Here is a 21,790-nt window from a genome sequence, read left to right on the forward strand (position 1 = left end):
CCAGAGAAGCATAAAAAAATATTGAAAACTACTTGCAAAATGTGTTTTGACAGGAGATATCTGTCAACATATTCATGTATTTCTTACCAATATATTTGCTAGCTAATTTTATTAAAAGAACATACATAATATTATATATGGGGGTACATGTGTATACATATAAAACATGGATCATAGTATACATATATCCTGCTCATATTAATATTTTAAACATCTTTTTTTAAATGACTTCATAATCCAATATAAGGACACCAGGATCATTGGTTGATTCTAAAATTTTTCTAGTGTAGGGCGCCTGAGTGGCTCAACTGGTTAAGCGGCTGCCTTCAGCTAACGTGACAGTCCCAAGGGTCCTGGGATCGAGCCCTGCATGGGGCTCCCTGCTCAGTGGGGAGCCTGCTTCTCCCTCGGTGCCCCCTCACTCGTGCTCTCTCTGTCTCTCTGTCAAATAAACAAAATCTTTAAAGAAATAAAATTTTTCTTGTGTAAAAATCGGGTGCATAGTGTTAAACATTTATTTATTTATATTAAGATTTTATTTATTTATCTGACAGAGAGAGAGAGGGAGAAGCAGGCTCACCACTGAGTAGGCAGCCCACCGTGGGGCTTGATCCCAGGACCCTGGGATCATGACCAGAGCTGAAGGCAGAAGCTTAACCGACTGAGCCACCCAGGTGCCCAATACTTCATAAACTTTCTGCAGGTCTCCTAAAACATAATACCACATTGTGTTTTAGAGTTTGCACTAGCTCTCTGCTGAGTGATAACCCAAGATCTGTTCTCAGCTATCTTACATTAAGCAAGGAAAGAATGATTATACATACAACAACTATCAAAAGGCCATCAAGGAGGAGCCAGGTGAATTGCAGTCAGCCCAATCCTGACAACACGAGCCGCTGAAAGAGCGCTAACAAAAGTCATCTTCAGATACACTATGTGAGGAAAATAAACTCTACCTCTTGTAGCTCTCTTTTAAGGGCCCTCTTTTTCTTGCCTTTTGCCTTTTTATTTATCAGACAAGTGAGATTATTTGTAACTCTTACAAAGAGGTTTTGTATGGGAAAATGATTTTTATTATTTGACGTGAAATAATACATCTTATTTGGTATTGAGTGAAAGGAATAATAGCAACTGTCATGTTAGAGAAAGCAACTTGGTTTGAAAGGGAAGTATATGTTTTCTTTTTTAATTATTTTATGTATTTATTTGAGAGAGAGAGACAGCAGAGTGAGAAAGAGAGAGCACAAATGGGGGGTGAGGGGAAGAAGGAGAAGCGGACTCCCTGCTAAACAGGGAACCTGACATTGGGCTCAGTCCCAGGACTCTGGGATCATGACCTGAGCTGAAGGCAGACGCTTAACCAACTGAGCCACCCAGGTGCCCGAAAAAGTAGGTATATTTTTTTCAGTGAAAAACAAATATTCTTCAATTTCTTCTAAATCACTTAGAAGTATTTTTGAAATAGAAGTTTCAGAAGTGTTTGGGTTAGACTAGATGTGTAGACTCCTAAAGCTAGCTGCTCTTTAGATAACCTTTCCCATTTGGGATTTTAAATTCCAGGGATGTATTGAGAGAGAGACAGATGGAGAATGATAACTATAGAAAGAGAAGGATAGAGATAGATATAGAGTGAGAGGTGGAGACAGAGAGGGACAAAGACAGTGAGACAAACAGACACAAACAGAGACACCCACACACACAGAAAGAGAGAAAGAGACAGAGAGAAAGAGACAGAGAGAAGGAATGCAAGAGAGACAGAGACCAAGTCAGAGACAGAGAGAGACTGAAAATAAAGGACCATATTTTTAGTGATTCTGAAAATGTTATTGAAGCTTTGCTCAGTGGCAGTATCGTAGCCAATGAGGTTTATCCGAGGCGCGATTATTGCTAATTGAAAATGTTATTGAAAAATAGGGTCTAGGTTTAGTTTTTCCACATCACAATCACGTGATAATCTTTACTGCTGTAAATAACTTTCAAAGTCATGTTTCTCTTCTTATGAGAGGAGAATTCTCCCTTACCTTGGTCCACCAACATGTGTAAGTAAAATAAATCCTTGACTCCAACAATTTACAAATGTACTGAGACCCAAAGTTTTCAAATTTAAAATAAGGGAAAATTCGCTGCTTTTGCTGCTATTGAAATGTGCTCCATTATAAATAAGTTCTTGTCCTAAATTCTAGCTATCATAAGACACTGACACCATTCATCTGGAAAATGTAAAGAACTGTGTAACTGAGGGACAAGGCAGATGAGCTGAAGTGAAAATAAATCATTCACAAATTTGTGTATCAGCACTTTTCTATTTTTAGATAGAAAACATTGATAGTGCAAACTATTTGATAATGTGTAGATTCTTCCTCTGAGCAATAGTCACTTCCATATATTTTAGTTTTGTTAATAGAACAAATCCACATGAATTTCCTTCATGCAAATTCTTACACACTCATCCTGGGATCTAGTCTAATTTTCATGTGGCCTTAAAATATCACTACGGTCTCAAATCTCTTCTCTGGTGTTTTGTGTATATCTTTCACAAACTGTAACAAAATGAAACTGGGTATAGATCTCTGTTAATCTAGATTCTTCCTAAATTCTAAACTCTGTTATCCAAACTACATGGCTTCGTCTAAAGCCAACAAGTTCTGAAATCACTGCTTTCTCCTGGGTCCTTCGTTTTCTTATTTCTGAGTTTACCTCTCTTCTCCAGAAATGTCTTAGCTTCATTAACACAACAATTATGTCACTCATATTCATCATTTTGTCTCCTGTGCCACCTGAAAAGAAGTCATTCAATAAATATTTTCTGAATCTATTTAGGTGTTAATTAATTTAGAAATTGACCAACAGTTACTGAGAATTCCAAGAGTCATATAATGTTTTAATAGCAAGTGATTGTTCTCCCCTGAATTATACTCTAGTTTTAATCCCTGGAGTTAAATACCATCAAAACTATTTCATACATTTTTGGGAGCTATTTCATACATATGCATTTATAGATGCATAAAGGTAACATTCATCTCTTTACTTTGCTTACGTGAAGCCACACAATGTTCATGTAACAATGGATAATCCACTTCAATTTTTAAAGTGCCTTATATATGTTCTATCATATGAATGAACTCTAATTTCTTTAAGTAAGTGCCTTCTTAATGTATATATAAGTAGTTTCCCGCTGTTGCTGTTGTATGTGCTTTTGCAATGAACACTCTTACATACGCATTTTTGCTTAACTTAATAACTCTAAAGGTCAAAAGGAGAGTGCATTTTAAATTTTGATAAGTGTTACTTAGTCTGGCTTCATCTGGAAAGATTATAACACTTTATTCTTTTATTGCAGCATCTGGGAGTGTTCGTTTTCCAATATCCTTTCTAACATGCTCTTTATTTTACTTAGTAATCTCTGTATTTTATTAACCATATACAAAAACAAACTCTTGGTGCTTACTCCCCAAACTGCCCCTCCGTTACTCCTGTCTCAGTAGTGGCAACTTAACTTTTACCAGGGTTCTCCAGAAGCAGGGCTTCTATGTTGCCGTCTTGAAGCAGAATTCCTGTCTTTGCTGTTAGAGACTTCAACTGATTAGACGAGGCCCACCCACATTATGGAGGATAATCTGCTTTACTTAAAGTCTACTGAGTTAAATGTTAATCCCATCTTCAAAGTATCTCACAGTAACATCTAGGCTGGTAAAGTTTTGCCAAATAATTAGATACCTTGGCCTAGACAAGTTGACACATAAAATTAACCAGCACAGCCGTCTACACATGGCTCAGACCAAAAGTCTTAGAATCATTTTTGACTGGTCTTTTTCATAAGACATAACTACTCTATAACTAAGTCTTATAGCTTTTACCCTCAAAACACATCTGTTTATCTTCACATCCATATCTATTATTGTGCTCCAAAGACACTGATTCTTGGATGATTACAATGGCCTCCAAGCCACTTTCTTGCTTTCCACGCTTGCCTGCCCCACCTCCCATTTTCCTCCAGCACACATATATTCTCCATAAACACAATCAGAATAATCTTTATTAAGGTCACTCCTCTGCTTGGTACACCCCAATGGTTTCCCACCTCCAGCCAAGTAAAATCAGAGTTGCTTGCTCCTGACAAGGCTACAGCCTCATCTCTCTATCACTGGGCCACTGTGCCATCTTATGTCACTGTAGCCACATTACCATCTTTGTTGTCCCTTGACCAAAGTCCTACCTCAGAACGTTTTCCCTTCTGTTCCATCTGCTTCACATTCTCTTCCCCAGATAGCTGTGTTGCATCATTCCTCACTGGATTGAGGTCTCTGTCCCCAAATCATCATAACAGAGTCCTTTCCTAACAAGCCTTTTTAAAAATACTCATGCCAAACTCTGAAAGTCTCTATCCCTGTGATGCTGCTTTCTTTGCCTTCGTTATAATGATCACATTCTGATATAAAATGTATGGATTATGAACCTGTCAACTTATTCTCTGTTAATCTCCCTCCAATCCCCATACAATGGAAGGTAAGTGCCATGAAAGTGGAAACAAGACCAGAATTTTTCACTGTAGTGTCTGTCTCCAAATAATTAGAATTGTTTGTGCCAATACAGTCTCCACTCCAAAAATTTATAGATTTGTTACTTGATTTGCAGTATTTGTTTAATTCAAATGCCTTTTTTTGAATTGTTGAATGGATGCTTCCATATAATAGGCTCATACTCTACTAATTAACCAAAATATTTTATTTCATACTTTCAAAATCATTTAATGTGTGTTTTTCATCTCCCTTTTATAAGTAGAACAGACCCAAATAATTTAACTGTTTGACTATTACAGAGCTAAAAGGAGATAAAAGTATATTAAGATGCTGAGTTTTGTGACTCAAAGACTGTAATATAAAATATATATATATATATATATATATATATTCCATTTGAGTAAAATAACATTCAGCCCTCCAAGAAGATATAATGATTTTAAATTTGTATGCACAAAACAACACAGTTTAAAAATACCCAAAATGAAAACGTATATAGCTGAAGGCAGAAATTGAGAACACATTTTTTATTGGGGACTTCTCTTTCTTTTAGCAACTGATTGAACTATTGGACACAAAATCAGCAAATACAGAGAAGATCTGACTAACACAACTAAAGGATCTGCCAATAGAATGTAATAGATTTGTACAGACCACTTCACCCCAAACTGCAGAATATATATATATTCTGTTCATGCACACATGGCACATTGACCGTGATAGGCCATATCCTGGGTCATAAAAACAAAACAAACTAAAAACCCTGCAGCTCATATGGGAAAAGATGGAATACTTTCCTCTATAATCAGGAACAAGGCAATGATGTTCTCTCTCACCATGCCTATCTAACATTGCATTGGAAGTCCTCTAACTAGTGGAATACGATGAGAAAATGAAATAAAAAACCAAACAAACAGATTGGTAAGGAAATAGTAAAGCTTATAACACTTCTGTTTACATGGGAAATCCCAAGGAATCTACTTCTTAGAACTATAATTGAGTTCAGTATGGTCATACAATACAAGATCACCAGACAATAAACAATCTCATTCTATGTACTAACAATAACCTTGTGGAAAATACAACTTAAAAGAACAAAGTTACATGGGGCACCTGGGTGGCTCAGTTGGTTGGGCGACTGCCTTCGGCTCAGGTCATAATCCTGGAGTCCCGGGATCGAGTCCCGCATCGGGCTCCCTGCTCGGCGGGGAGTCTGCTTCTCCCTCTGACCCTCCCCCCTCTCATGTGCTCTCTCTCTCAAATAAATAAATAAAATCTAAAAAAAAAAAAAAAAAGAACAAAGTTACATTTACATTTACTTCAAAGAAAATGAAAAATTCTGAAGTATAAATATGCTTAAAACTGTATGCTATAAATTAAAATATACTTATAAAATAAATCAAATAAGACCTATATAAATGGAATGGTTTATGATATTTATGGATTGGAAGAATTAATATAGGAGTGATGATGTCAATATTCCCCAAATTGATCCATAGATTTTTTTTGTTTTTTTGTTTTGTTTTGTTTTGTTTTTGACAGAGAGAGACAGCTAGAGAGGGAACACAAGCAGGGGGAGTGGGAGAGGGAGAAGCAGGCCTCCTGCTGAGCAGGGAGCCTGATGCGGAACTCGATCCCAGGACCCTGGGATCATGATCCAAGCCGAAGGTAGACGCTTAAACACTGAGCCACCCAGGCACCCCTTAACCATAGTTTTAATGCAATTCTTATCAAAATTCCAGCAAGTTTTTTGTAGATCTATTCATGCTTCTAAAATTTATGGGAAAAAAAGGCACAAGCCCTAAAATAGCTAAAGCAATCTTGAAAAATAATAAAGAGAAATTAGTCTACCCAATATTAAGTCTAACTATATGACACAGTAATTACTACAGAATAGTACTGGCTAAGATTTAGACCTATAGATCAAAGGAAAGGAATAGAAATCTTACAAAGAGGCTCACATAAATATGCCAAACTGATTTTGGGCAAAGGTGAGAAGACAACTCAATGTCTTAACAACAGGGGAAGGATTAATCCAAGTGGTGCACACACTGTAGAGCACTACTGAAAATAAAAAAAGAACCGACACACACACACTCCACAATTTGGATGAAACTCTGGGAAATTCTGCTAAGGAAAAGAATCCAAATCCGAAATATTACATCCTTTGTGAATTTATTTATGTAAAAATCTAGAAGTGGACGACATATTAGTGGTTAGTAGAGATTAACAAAGGGGCTAGGGTGAAAGAGAACTAAGTAGTCATAAGGGGGCTGCAGGAGGAATCCTTGTGCTGCTGGAACTGTTTTTTATCTTGATTGTTGTTCTGGTCACACAAATTTAAATATATTTTAAAATTGAATAGAACTAAATACACACACGTAAATGAGTGCATGGAATCTGAGTAAGTTTGATGGATTCTATCAATGTAAATTTCCTGATTGGGAGAGTGTACTATAGCTATTCGAGAAGTTGCCATTGAAGGAAACTGGGTAAAGGATATATGGGATCTCTGCATTGATTTTTTACCTTCGTGTGAATCTTGATTATCTCAAAATAAAAGGTGTTAAAAATACAATTACAGCTTTCTGTGTATTCCTCAACAATCCAATTCTTATTCCTCATTACCTCTCAGTCTTAATCAGTTTTTAGAGTTGAGTACTAAATGCATTTATATGTTTTCTACATAAAAATGTAAATATTAACAATGCACAGTATTGATTTGTACCCTTTTCAATTTTATATAAATAAAAACACAGTATAATGTAGCCTTCATGTTCAGTTTTGCTAAACATTATGTTTACTATATTCATGTGTTTATTTGTATACTGTTCGGTTATAAATTAATTCAATTATGTGGATACACAACTGATATATCCATTTAGTTTTTTGTTCAATTTTTTAAATATTATAAATAATGTTTCAAAAAAGCTGGATGTTATCCATATAGAGATCATGATCTCTCACAGTGACAAAAATATGTTTATGGGGTTATAGTTGTTTTTATAAAATGTCCATGACTATTTTAGCCCCAGATTTTTCAGTATAAATCCTGTAGCTACTATTAGAATCCTTGACCATCCTTTATATCTACTATACTGTAGAACACTGACTATCTTACAAATTTATTCAACAGAAAAGTAGAGGCTGGCTCCTGTGTGTCAACATCTAAAATGGAATTTTATTTAAAAGCACAAAAGCATGATACTTTGATTTCAGAGTCAGCCACGGTAACACCTGGACTGCTAAATTGCCAAAATTTAATATTGCAGGTGTTGAAGCCCGTGTTATAGAAGAACAGATTTAATCATTTCTGGTAAGCCCAGTCTTTCTCAAGAGGTCGGCATGTAGGAAATACTGACTCACTCAAGGGAAGAGACAGCTATTGAGGTAAAGCACTTGGAGAATGAATCTTATAAAAGTGTGTATCCTAAGTACAGCTCTTGGCTTTAAACAATCCTGAAATATGGAAAAAGACTCAAGAAGGCACAAGATTGATTACATTCTCTGGTATTATTAGGTAAGCTGAGGTTAAATTAATGCCATTCAAAGTAGTCTTTACTAATCATTTGTCTCATGCATGGGAGAGAGAATCCTTGTCCATGTCATTTTCTTCTCACTCAGGTAGGTAAGCTCATTTAGGAGCCAGAAAAGGAGATTCCCATTTAATGGGAACCTGATGCCAGCTTCAAAGAAACTGAATCAGTACCGGTATCCTCCTCTGTTTTGTTAAAGGGAAATACGGACTTTCTCAAAGGAAAGTACATATCCACCCCTGGGATATCGAACTTTTCACTGGAGGTGATGGTGAAAGATTATAGGTCAATGAAAACTCAAATCCAGTATTAGATGTTCAAATTAAATTTAGCCAGAATTTCCTTTCAACCCTGGAAACTATCAGCTATCATTTATTTTCTTAGTGTAGAATTCATGTTCCTGTTCATTAGCAACCTCAGGTGTTTGAAGGTTCAGAAACAAAAGAAAACAGACTTACCAAATATTCATATCTTCCTTCACGTAGCATCTAAGAAATCAAGCTCTTCCCCATCTAATAAACTCTTCTCCATACATAAAATTAACTATAGTTCCCAAACTAGTTTTCATGAAATGTCTATGAGGATTTAGTAGCCCAGCTTTGTTAAAATATGGTTTAGAGTGTTACATTAGATAGGTCAGGGCTAGATATGCTGTTATAACAAACTCAGATACTTAGTTACTTAACATGAACAAGTTCATTGACCACATATACAAATTCCCCACTGGGTACTAAGTACTATTCCAAATGATGAATCAGGCGGATTGTGTCTTGGTCACTTAAAGATTTTTTTTTAAATAACTTTTTTTTTTTTATTTATTTGAGACAGAGAGAACGAGAGAGAGAGAGAGAGCACATGAGAGGGGGGAGGGTCAGAGGGAGAAGCAGGTTCCCCGCCGAGCAGGGAGCCCGATGCGGGACTCGATCCAGGGACTCCAGGATCATGACCTGAGCCCAAGGCAGTTGCTTAACCAACTGAGCCACCCAGGTGCCCTAAAGATTTTTTTAAAAATTTATTTATTTGACAGAGAGAGACACAGCGAAAGAGGGAATACAAGCAGAGGGAGTGGGAGAGGGAGAAGCAGGCTTCCCGCAGAGCAGGGAGCCCGATGCGGGGCTCGATCCCAGGACCCCGGGATCATGACCTGAGCCGAGGCAGACGCTTAACGACTGAGCCACTCAGGCACCCCTGTCACTTAAAGATTTGACACTCAGGGTCAGAGAGAACGGGAAGAACGTGCTTAGGACTTTAAATTCCTCAGTCAGGAAGGAACATGTGGCACTAATAGTGTCAATAGATTTCAGTCACAGGTAGTCATGTGACCTTTTCTAAATTAAGGGGCATGAGAAATGTGATTTTTCTGTGTGGCGATGATGGAGAGAAAAGCTGGATATTGTGAAGGCAATAACAATCCCAACTATTTTTCTGAACATCAGCTATTTGGCTTGCTTTTTCCCCTACACACAGGCAGAGCACATACTCATGCCCTCTTCAAGGGAGGCATCTTAAAACTTCATCTAATTCACTGTGCCAGCTCATAGTCTAGGTCCCCTGGGTCACTTACTGTAGACTTCCATCGAAACTGAATGTAACAGTTCTTGGTGTTCATACCTATGATGTAAAAAGACAAGACGTATCCCTTAGATACACACACACACACACACACACATACCCAGAAAACCAATGAAATTCTCTCTTTTGAACAGAAGAAATAAAACACATAAGTTGCTTGCACAGGGCAATTTTGAAATCTCACGGGGCAGACTATTGGAGGGATTTCTACCCTCAGGGCAGTTGGCCCTATTCTAATTAGCCATGGGGATTCCTTTTTCTTGTTCTCTCTTCTCTCTGGGAGGGTATGTCTCTCTGGGAGGTTCTGTTTTCCCCTCATTATTTTCCTTGGCCAGAATCTTTGTGGATGTTGGTGAATACACAGAAGTTTCTAAGCCCTGTTCTCACTTGAGTGAGGGTGGGGTACATTTTTGTTTTGATTCTTGAACAAAGTACTTTTGAGATTTTATTGGTAATACATTTTTATCAAATGAATAGTAGACTTCTTGTCTATTTGGCTTCAGTAAATTCCATGTATCAGTAAATAAGTCAAAATTTATTTTTAGATAAATGTACCTGCTTATTTCTTTGTTTTGTTGTTTCTTTCCTTTCCCTATATCTTAGTATTGGCTATTTTGTAACCATGTTGAGTAAGAAATGGAAAGAAGATATATCTTTAATTTGATTCTTACTCTGAGTTATTTTATCCACTATGGAGGTTCTGATGAACACATTTTTAATCTAACTTCTTGTTCAGTTTCAATCAAATGAAATGTTTTGTTGGGTTTTTATCACTCAAAATATTTAAAAGACCTCATCTGTAGTTATTGGGAGCTAAGACTTTTTGCAAGACCCTAAATTCTAGTTTATGTCTATACACTACATATTTTGCACCTCTTTTTAAGTTAGGTCTGATAATGGCTAATCCATTAAGACAGGACCAATCAACAACTACTAAGGATATAATAAAACGGTTTTTGTCACTGTGTGGATGACTGGGGTAGGTGAAACTAAGGTCCTTTAGAAAACCAATGTTTGCTATTAGAATTTATTTGGACATTTATGCAATAACAAATTCAGAATTTCAATTTTCTGATGAGTACAGATTTAAAATTTCAAATAATTAATTCAAAGTTAGACCTAAAACTATTATTTGAGTAACTGACCCACAGGAAAAATAAATTCCTTTTACTTTTGATTATAACTCAGTTTCTGTCTTTGTAACTGTTGGTGTTTAAATTGCCAAACATATAAGCTTACTGATGGTGTTGCTTTGCTTTTATGTACTGATTGGATGTTGCTATTTCCTGAACTCCTGGTTAGGGCACTCCAGATATTTTCACATGCTGATAATTTTTCTTGTATACTTTGCAACAGGCATTGATTTTAGTGAACTATTTATCAGCTTATTATAGAAACAAAAGTTTATATATACCCTTGTGATAACTCTGTGCATATTTAAATTTTAAAAATTCAAAATACTTCAACATATTTTATCTTTGGTAATGTGTGTAATCAGTTACTTAGTAATGTGGCCCCCTTGGGGAAAATGCTTTCCTACGACGTTTCTCATTCACAGAAACTAGTATGTTCAGTCTCTTTACCTGTAAACCTCATGCTCCGTATTGCTATAAAAGATGATTGATAAGCAACACTTGGAATCTTTACTTTTTTTAAACTAGCGAATTGAAACATAATCAGTGAAACCAATATATTCTGCTGTTCTCAAAATATATAAAAGCCCAAGTTGTAAAGGTATATTCAACAGTATCCGTTGACTTAATAGCTCAAATCTATGTACTTAAACAGATACCAAGCTGTCAAGAGGCATTCCTTTGTTATATGCGCTTGACTCCCCTATTTTTAAGCAATTTATCAGTAATAACATTGCTTATTACCATTATTTTTAAACTCAAATAAGATTTTTATCAAATAAATTATATGAATAATATGAACATTTAAGTTATTCTCAGTAAAAAATAATTTTAAAGGACTTGAGGATAATAATTGACAGAGTCATAATCAGCTTGATTTCCACTCAAATTTGGCAAAGGGAATTATTAATAGGTCGCTGGGGTTTTCCCCAGTTCGGCCTCCATGTGCTGGTCATGCACTGGAACGGAAACAGAACCAAATATGTGCTGTTGTTGCTTGAAGACCCTTGGCACCAAGTGACCTCTCTTGAACAAGCGGGACTGAGATTTAGGAAATTGTTTATTTGGCAAAGACAAATTGCACAGCAGCAGACCTCTGAATATGATTTTGGTCAATAGAGTTCAATTGCCTGTGTTTAAAGTATTAGTGGTTGATTTGCTAACATGTATTCAAATGTCCCCTGGCAGAGAGCACGCTGAAGCAAGGGAGATGGATGGGGGCCAGATAACACAGTTGAGCCAAGTCTGAGCACTACTGAAATGTAAAACTGTCGTAAGATGATAGTGAAATTTCACTCTATACATTTTTTTAAATGTTTCAACATAAAAATAATTTGAGATTCTTTGGGGAGAGAGCATTGTACAGATCAGGGGATATACTATGATGGAGTTTAGCTTTCTTTTTGTAGCAATGCATAAAGAGAAAAAATTTAAACTTTGTAGATAATATAATAAATCCTATAATTTTGTTAGAAATTTCAGCATTGTTGTAGACTAAATTATGCCTCTATCAAAATTCATATGTTGAAGTCCTTACTCCTGGTATCCTAGAATGTGACTCTGTTGGGGATAGGGTCTCTAAAGTGGTAATTAAGGTTAAGTGAGGTTACATGGGTGAAGCCTTAATCCAAAATGACTCTTGTCCTTATAACAAGAGCCAGAGACACCAGGGATGGGCAAGGACATAGGAGATGGCTGATGCAGGTCGGAGAGGTCTCAGGAGAAACCGGTCCTACTGGCATCTAGATCTTGGACTTCAGCTCCATTATCATGAAAAAATCAATTTCTGTTCTTAAAGCCACCCACTCTGTGGTATTTTGTTATGGAAACCCTAGCAAAGTAATATAAGGGGCCTTATGTTTCTCTAAAACGTCTAACATTTGGCTTTATTTTTAATATCATTTACTATATATGGACATGTTTTCAGAATGTCAGGGATCCAATGAACTTTTAATAATTCTTTCCCCAAAATATGTGAATCCTAATATTTTGGTGTACTTTTCTTTACTTAGTGAGGCAATGACTTTTTATTTTACCAAGTTCAGTTTTCACACTCCAAAGCTGGTTATATATAGCAAGTCGTACTTTTATGTATGAAAAATACCTCATCGGTCCCCTTCCCCAAGGTTACCTTCAGGTTTCTTAATGAAGGGGAGGATTTCAATTCTTTTCTTTGTTGTGCTTCACAGATTTCAATTAGGTAGAATAGTGGCTTTGACAAAAATACTGGCGTTTATTTATTTTTTGTGAACATGAGTGTAATTTTTAATAAATATCTTTTGTTGAATGTGTTAATGTTAGATCTAGTTGCCATCATCATTACAAGGAAGGGTATTATGATCAAGACACCCAAATGAAGTATTTTATATTTTGTATCCCTTACTGGAGAGAATTTAAAGAAAGACAGCTCGGGTACAAAGCATTAATACAGAGAATTGATTTTTTTATGGGGTATATTTGATAGGTTGCCAAACATCTCCTGATGCTAGAAAGTGAAAACCAGTTAAGGTTGGTTATTATAGTTTTAATCATGACCTTTCTAATGTTTGATATCTTGAAATTAGGTAAAAGCAGATTTATTATTCTTTTTGAAAATAAGTTATTGAAAAAGTTTATATATACATACGTATAAATATATATATACACAATAAAATGTTCTTTATGTCTATAAAAGACCCTGAACTGATTTTGGTTATGTTTTGGTTATTCGTATAATTCTTATCTATGTTGTGTGTTCAGTGCACATAGAATAAGAAAAAGACTAATAGAAAATATTTTTGCCTAATTTCATTTAACATATAAAGATTCATTTAATATATAAAAATAACTCATTGAAACATATGTAGTAATCCATTCACTATGAAATTATTTATTGATTGATCCATGTCACTTGTAATAATGCAGAAATGAAACTCTAAGAAATTATCAACTAAAATTTTTAATATCACTGATATCATACTTTCAAAATTAATTTCTTTTAATGATAAATCAGAGTGAATAATATTCATTCATTAGTATTCCAAATATTCCTTCATTCTTTCATATCAAGTTCATATAATTTTCCTTTTAGCTAAATTCAGCATTAGTCTAGCAGATGAAATGTCTAAAATTTGAAGGCAAACATCAGAGAAGCATTTGATTATGACAATATGTTTTGTTGGTTACACCATTATTAATCATATGTCAGTTGGGACATATCTGTTCCTTAATGTAGAGCTATTTATGGCATTTTTGTGTGCTATAGAATATACATGCTGTCAAAATTTGACAATGTCCTTGAGGCTGATATTTTCATTGCCTTAGTGGCCTTGACGCCATGCCTTCATTATTTTCGGGTTCTTACAGCGCTTTCTTTGCCGAAGTGACTTGTTAGGAATATGCCATCAGTTATTTTACCTTTTGGCTTATGAAGTTGTTCCCTTAAGAAGAGAAGATTTTGACCCTAAGAGAGTTTCTTAAGTTGCTTTTGAGACACAGTGGTTTCTTTAAGACACAATGGTTTGTCATTTAATTGCATTAAATTTAATACTCCATTTTCAACCTAACATAGTTTAAAAGGTTTTTTGTCTCTTCATGTATTATCTAATATATCCTTTCCTAATATATACATATGTGTGTATTTCTCATATTTCTGTATTCCTCACCCTTATCCTGTCCCTGCTACCACAATCCTCATAGTCAAGCTGCTGTTCATGAGGGCGCTGTATGCTTTTTTTTCTTTTTGGGTAATGAAATTCCTGAGAGGCTCTGAAGAATGATGGGACTTCTCATGATTTTGTTGTTGTTAGCACTTATATTAATTCATTCCTGTAGAAAACTGCAACTCTGTGTCTGTTGAGAGATTTGACTCTGGAATTTCAGTAATCTCTGCAAGATAAAGTAATTTAGACCTAGAAGTGTTAGTTTCCAAATATTTTTGAGTCCAGTCCATTCTGTACGGAAAGCACAAACCCATCAAATTTTCTTCTACTTGCTGAGACAAAAGAGAAGTGCAGACTAATCACAGCAAGCTTGTTTTGAAGTAACAAAAATGATAATTATAATAACATCTTCCCTTTGTGTATATGAAGTATTTTATTCTAAAAAGCATTTAAAATAATTTTGATGATCATTCGTCGTAATTTTATCAAAGGTTTAAATAATACTGTACACTGATTACTACGGAAATGGAATATTTTCTAGTTTTTTGTATTATAAAAATATTATTTCTTTCAAATTCATGTATTATATTCACAGATGCTTCACATTTGCATTTCTAATTTATAGAGCTACGTTTTGTTAAAATTGGTTGTCTTTACTCTGATGGTTGTCTTTGAAGAAAAAAAATCTGCTTTTAAGAACTACCTTCCTATTTATTTTGATTTATTTTGTTCTGAAAAAGCTTATCATACACTCAGTAAAACACAGGCTAGTGAAAGAAAATCATCTTTTCAGAAAATAAAAAGTTAAGTCTATTTGATGCTCATACTTTTTTTCTTATCAAGTAATTTATATCTCTTCTATGAACTTTAAAAAACATGTCAGATTTACATTGTTCTAAAGTTATGATACAAAGAAGATTTTCTATCAGTTCTTTGAATATGTCATAAATACCCTTTATTTCTTTAAATTCCTAAGTGATGATGTATAGAACGCCAACTCAATCTAAGACCATCATCATATTTTCTAACTACATGGTCATAAAGAAGCAATCAAACATTTTATGAAAATCTGATTCCTATGACCCAATATCAAATAAAAACCTAAGTAAAGCCAAAAAGTATTTAGAAATTACATAGTGGGGAGCCAGCATTGTGCTGAACTTTAACAAAGAGATCAGATTCTTAATGTAAGGAATCCGTAATCAGGGAGATATGTATGTATTTAATTAATTATTTAGAAAGTGTATGTAATCAATTATATATCAATAAAATGATATTATATGTAAATATCAATATAAATTGATATAATTTCTTTTATTTGGTATGTTTTGAAAGAACATAGGACAAGAGATATAGGAAGGAAAGATGAAAAGGCAAAACTAGAAAGGAAGGATGGAAGCACAACCATAGGAAGAGTAGAAGGTAATCAAATTGAAGTCTAAGAGTAAACAAATAAAAACAAAGATGACTGGGATTGAGGGAAAAGTGGTTGATAAAAACATTAAGTTGGGAATGCGGCCAAGAGTATGATTTGGTTATCTTCTGTCTCTCCAAATCCATTCTCCTCCTTCTATGTCCTCTCTGCCCTGCTGTCTGGTTGGCAGTTTGCATGACAGCCGTTTGGTGTCCAGTGCAGTAGGGCCAAAAGGCCAACCACAGGAGGCAGAGGGCAGGAAGGAAGGTCCCTGGGGTATAGGACTCCCTACCTCCCCCTTTGTCTGTGGTTTGGCAGTGCTTCTGTTTCTCCACACATGGCCTCAGTTTCTGCAAGGCCACAGATCACAGCAGTAAGTGGTTTCCAAGGGCACTGCTCTCTCTAAGCACCTACATAGCCAGGTGACTGTTTTTGTTAGTTTCTTAAAGCTGTACCATTCATTCCCTCTTAATTTCCTTAATCTTGACAATACTTTGTAAGCTGTCCCTCTATGAAATTTTTTTTAAGATTTTATTCATTTATTTGACAGAGAGAGACAGAGCAAGAGAAGGAACACAAGCAGGGGGAGTGGGAGAGGGAGAAGCAGGCTTCCCGCGGAGCAGGGAGCTGATGCAGGGCTCGATCCCAGGACCCTGGGATCATGACCTGAGCCGAAGGCAGATGCCGAACAACTGAGCCACCCAGGAGCCCCTGTGAATTTTTTGAATTGTATTTTTGATGTTGTTTTATATAAGTTATGTTGTTTTAGATGATATATATATATATAAATTAATATAGCAGTTGGTACTAGAGTGATCTCAAGGAGAAAATTCACAAAATTAGATGATGAGATACTGCTTCATTTTTTTAATATGGAATATTTATTTTATTTATTTTTTTGAAAGGATAATGGTTTTTATTTTATTTTATTTATTTTATTCTATTTATTTTTATTTTTTGAATCACTGAACACTACATCAAAAACTAATGATGTACTATGTGTTGGCTAATTGAACATAATTAAAAATAATAATAATAAAAGATACAGATTCATTTTATGAATCCTCAGAAAACCTCTATGCTGAAAGATACTGGGAATTAATAAAATGTGGCATGGAGTTGTGTGTCACGATGACACACATCAGTGTGTCATTACATCAACGGATGGTACCAGGGACACAGTACAAGTGAAGGGCAAGGCATTGGGAGACCGGTGTAACTGGCACTCAGTGGCTATGGTAGCCGTGTTGATTACTGTTGTTGATCGCAGTAGAGGGTAGACATGAAGAGTGATAATAAGAGAAAGCTCTGAATTCCCATCTCAACACAGGTTGACCTCTATCAGGCTACCTTTATGGTAGATGTAGCCTTGGAGCATACACGGCTGAAGACTGATGAAAGGATTAATTGTAGAAATTGCAGAGTTGTGATCCAAATAAATACTCAGTAAGGCACTGATTGTAGAGAAATGGAGGGTCTCCCAGGGGCAATACATGTAAGGGATTGAGGAAGCAGAATGTGCATAGGGAGAAATTGAACTGCAATGCATTTCTGTGGAGATTTCAGCTGATCTTTTGGGGAGCTCTGAAACTAGGATGATCTTTCAGAGAGGTCCTGAATTGAGGAAAAGGATCCAGGCTTGTTATCCCCATATCAACCAGCAATCGGATTTAGGGACCCCTGGAAGGGGTGGTTTTTCAGTTAATGTATTGGTTCATTACAAACCACCCACAAATTTATAAGCTTAAATAAAAATAATTTAATGTTTTTCATGCTTCTGTGCATTTCCTGGTGATTCTTCTTTTGGTCTCACTTGATGTCACTTATGTGGCTGCATCCAAATGGTCGTTTCATTGGGACCATTTGTCATCAGGACTAATTGATGAGGGAGATTTCAAAAGCAAAGGTCAAGATTTCAAAAGCAAAGGTCAATGTTAAAAAATGCTAGGCTTACAAATTCTAGAATCCAAGGATGTATGGACATAGTCATTGTTTTATTGAACTGATTGCTGAAATCACCTGTGTTTATTTTTTGTTCATTGCATCCATGAAATAACAAAGAAGGGCATAACTATATTACCCATGGTAATTGATCCCAATTACCAAGGGGAATCTGGATTGCTGCTACTGGATGGATGTAGTTTGGGAGACTTCCGGGAGTGTTTCTTAGGTTTCTTCTATTCAATAATAATACCCAGTGGGAAACTGCAGATACAGCACTGCTAATGGCTGAGATCGCTGGTGTGATTCATCACACCAGATTTAAAAAAATAAAAATAAGAAAATAAAGTAGCTGAGTTACTGGAAAATTCAAAGGAAAATGGAATGCGTGTTATCCAATCTGGCCTTCTTAACATCTGCATATAGAGAGATTGTAGCAGCTACTACATGTTAATTACTTGTAGACCATCATCTCCTTTTTCAAATACCTTATGTGAAGAGGGCTAGAGTACATTTTGTAATTGCTGGAAGGATTTGTGTATCTCTGGTGCTTAAAATGTGACATATTCAAGCTTTGAGAATTATAATTGGAATTTAAACTAAAATTGGGTGATTTATTTTACCTTCATGATTTTGCACTCAGCCACATGAGAAAAATATGTCCTATTTGTAAAAATTAAAAATTGCTCAAGTGAGCTGAGCTTATATTAATAATTTTAATTTACTGAATTTGAAAGTCCTACTTGATGTACTTTGGAATATTTTGCTGATAAACTTTAAAGCTTGCCCAGTTAGGCTCTGAAGAGCTTTACATGGCTATTGAATATATTATGTTTAAAAATTCTTTTAAAAATGATTAATAAAATTGCATTAACTAAGTCTTAAATGTGAGTGAGAATTGAGTCTGTCCAGGCAGAGTACATAGAACATTAATCAAATTTCCTGAGAAAATGTCCTAGAATTATAAATAGAATAAAATAACTTTATGCCAAGTGAAAATAGGTCTTAAAATTTGTTATTACAATAAATTAACGTTAATTTTAAACCCAAGACACAAATAATGGTCATTTTGTGCCCCCAAAAAGCCTCTGGTATTAAAATATAACATCAATTCTTAAGATACCCTAATGCCTTTCTTTCACATGCAGAGGAAAAATTGAAGATCATTACCATAGCCTAAAAGAGCCCACGATGCAGGGCTGATGATACTTCTGCAATTAGGTCTCTTGGTCACTCTCTCTCTTGACATCTAACCCAAGGTTCTTGTCACCTTGGGCTCAACTGTTGGCAGTTTGCTCTTCCTTGTGGGTGTTATCCTCACATCTTCATAGGACTTGTCTCTTTCTTTTGTTTAGGTCTCAGCCTGAAAGTTGTCTTCCCCTGACCCTGGGGCTTCCAAGCACTCTCTCTCTTTCTCGTGTTGTTTCCCCACTCCATAAGAATGCCAACTACTAGGTAATCTTCTCTGTTTGGTTTTGGTTTATTGTAGTCATTTGTCCAGTGAAAGATGAATTTGGGGAGGGGTAGGTTGTTGTTTCCCTGTTCCAGGGCTGCATTTCTAAAAGTCCTTTGATCATAATATATGCACAGTTAATGTTTGTTGACTGAGGTTTTACCCCCCTCCCATTCCTTCTTATTAATATCTGTCTTCTGACTCCAGAGTCTGAAGGTAGGAAGCTATGCTGTATATTGTTTTAAAATACAAATATTAGTTGATAGTGTCAAACAATACAATTTTATAAACCCGGGAGGCTCAATTGTTCAGTCCATGAAAGAAAAGAACTATTCAGGTGATCAGGATGTAGAGATAAAAAACCTTAACATCCTTCCTGCCTCTATAGGAAGACTGACTTTGAGCTACCATCAAAGTACTGACCATCTAGCTCTTTTTGCTTTTGTGAGCCCACCAATGCACTTACTATCAGGATTTTTGTTATTTAACCCATAAAATACAACCAATTAAATTTTTAAAAGTGTTTTGGCACTACACAAAGCATAATAAAATTAATAGGTTTATTTTTTGATCTTCAACAATAGCATTTGATTGTTACATGTATGTTGTAATGAAAAGTAGTTCATACTTTCCTCAAGTTTGTTTTTGCTTTTGTGACTTTAGTGATAGGCTATGCATAACTAAATTTTATAAAACTTAGTTCCTATAAAAGTATAAGAATCCAAGCCAAATATAGTTTACTTTGATGATAAAATCCAGAAAACCATGAAGAAATAATCTCAGTAAGGAGTAAATGCCTTGTTTCATGTCATCCCTGGTCCACTTAAACTCTTATTATGTTGTGAGTTTCCACACGTTTTTTTTTTTTTTAATAGAAACTTTCATGGAGTAATTGCCCCTCATTTCATAATATCTATTAATCATTTCTCATGTGTTAATATGATGGTTGTGTTTGGTAAAGAACTGTGAATAAACTGAATGATGAATAACACTTTCAAAAATACACACTCATTTTACAATAAGAAATGGTGGAAGTGGTGAAAATCAAATCCACCCCTTTTTTCTCTTATGAATCTTAACGATTTTGGAGTGAACACAGTCTGTGGTCTGATTTAGTAATGAGATAAGGTAATCACTCCATCATGCCCCAGGTTGCTGTGAACCGTGTTAGAGGTTGCATCTCAGTCCTAAAACTCCCAGACAGCTCTTCCTTTCCTGCTCTCTCTGCCCATCTAGACTTAGGACCCATTGAGAAGAAACTGCAGCATTTCTATAGTCTATGGCATGTATATTAATAGCCTGCTCACATCTTGTGGAGCACAGGGGAGGGAGTGTGTGCATGTGTGTATGCGTGTGTGTGTGTGTGCGTGTGATATGTTTGAGTATATGAGAAACCAATAAATAAACAAGGGAGAAGTCAGAAAGGTCTTTTCAATGTGATAGTTCCAGCCTCTGATGAAGACCAAGTGATGTCAGGTTCTCCTCAAATTTTCAATCAGGTAAGAAGCAGAGGTTGGAGGAAGGAACCAGCTGAGTTACTTCAATAGATGTGCACATTATCACTAGAGTGGATTCCATTAATTAGGAAAAAAACAACAACAACAACAAACATTCCATGGTTATGTAGGAACATCTGTTTTTCACAAGGACTGGCCCAAGTTATAAAATGCAAAAAAATGTTATATACACTTTCTCTCTTTTAACATCAAACATGATAGAACAAATATGTCAAAATGTGGAACCTTGTTGTTGATGAATGTAGGAAGCCCCAAATAGTGAATATGCATGTTCTGTATTTCCAGGTGAAAAATATAGTGGACAGAATAAATAATTTTCATGAGAAGGACTGGCTGGAAGATCCTTGGTTTTGTGTCAATAGAAAGTTCTTTCTTCAAGTATGTTGCATGTGGTTTTTGGGTTTTGTTTTTGTTGTGTTATGTGGTTTTTATTTTTCCCTACAAGAACATGGGTTTTATAAATGACTGGTAGTATTGGCAAAATCAAACATTTGAGAGATAGGTTTTTTTAAAAATTTAAGTGTCAATGGAATATTGAGGTATCATTTGTGTCAAATCATGTCATCTACTACAAATCATTAACAGTTTTGCCTCTCATGAAAGATTTGGAAACTTACAGAAATGTCACATGTCAAAAAAAATTTTTCATTGACAAGCAAAAGCTTGATTATAGTGGCAAAAATTTTTTATTGTGTGAGCTTTATATGTATGTGTATGTTAGGCTTTGCTTTGTTAAGAAAGAATATCCACAGGTAACATGACATGACTTTCTATATGGGTATGAATTGGTCTCTGCTACATTTCTTAAAATACTGAGCTCAAAGAGAGGAAAAATGTAACTGATTTAAAAATCATCATGCTGCTGGGGCGCCTGGGTGGCTCAGTTGGTTAAGCGACTGCCTTCGGCTCGGGTCATGATCCTGGAGTCCCTGGATCGAGTCCCGCATCGGGCTCCCTGCTCGGCAGGGAGCCTGCTTCTGCCTCTGACCCTCCCCCCTCTCATGTGCTCTCTCTCTCTCATTCTCTCTGTCTCAAATAAATAAATAAAATCTTTAAAAAAAAA

The 21,790-nt window shown here is 35.6% G+C and overlaps 1 pseudogene; it reads left to right on the top strand.

Annotated features, from left to right (window-relative positions):
* Window positions 1-1,830: 1,830 nt before the first annotated feature.
* Window positions 1,831-1,951, top strand: LOC115939145 (U4 spliceosomal RNA; annotated as a pseudogene).
* The last annotated feature ends 19,839 nt before the right edge of the window (window positions 1,952-21,790 follow it).

This window comes from Leptonychotes weddellii, chromosome 7 (assembly GCF_054177405.1).
Source record: "Leptonychotes weddellii isolate Sample4059 chromosome 7, ASM5417740v2, whole genome shotgun sequence".
In the NCBI taxonomy this organism is placed as follows: domain Eukaryota; kingdom Metazoa; phylum Chordata; class Mammalia; order Carnivora; family Phocidae; genus Leptonychotes; species Leptonychotes weddellii.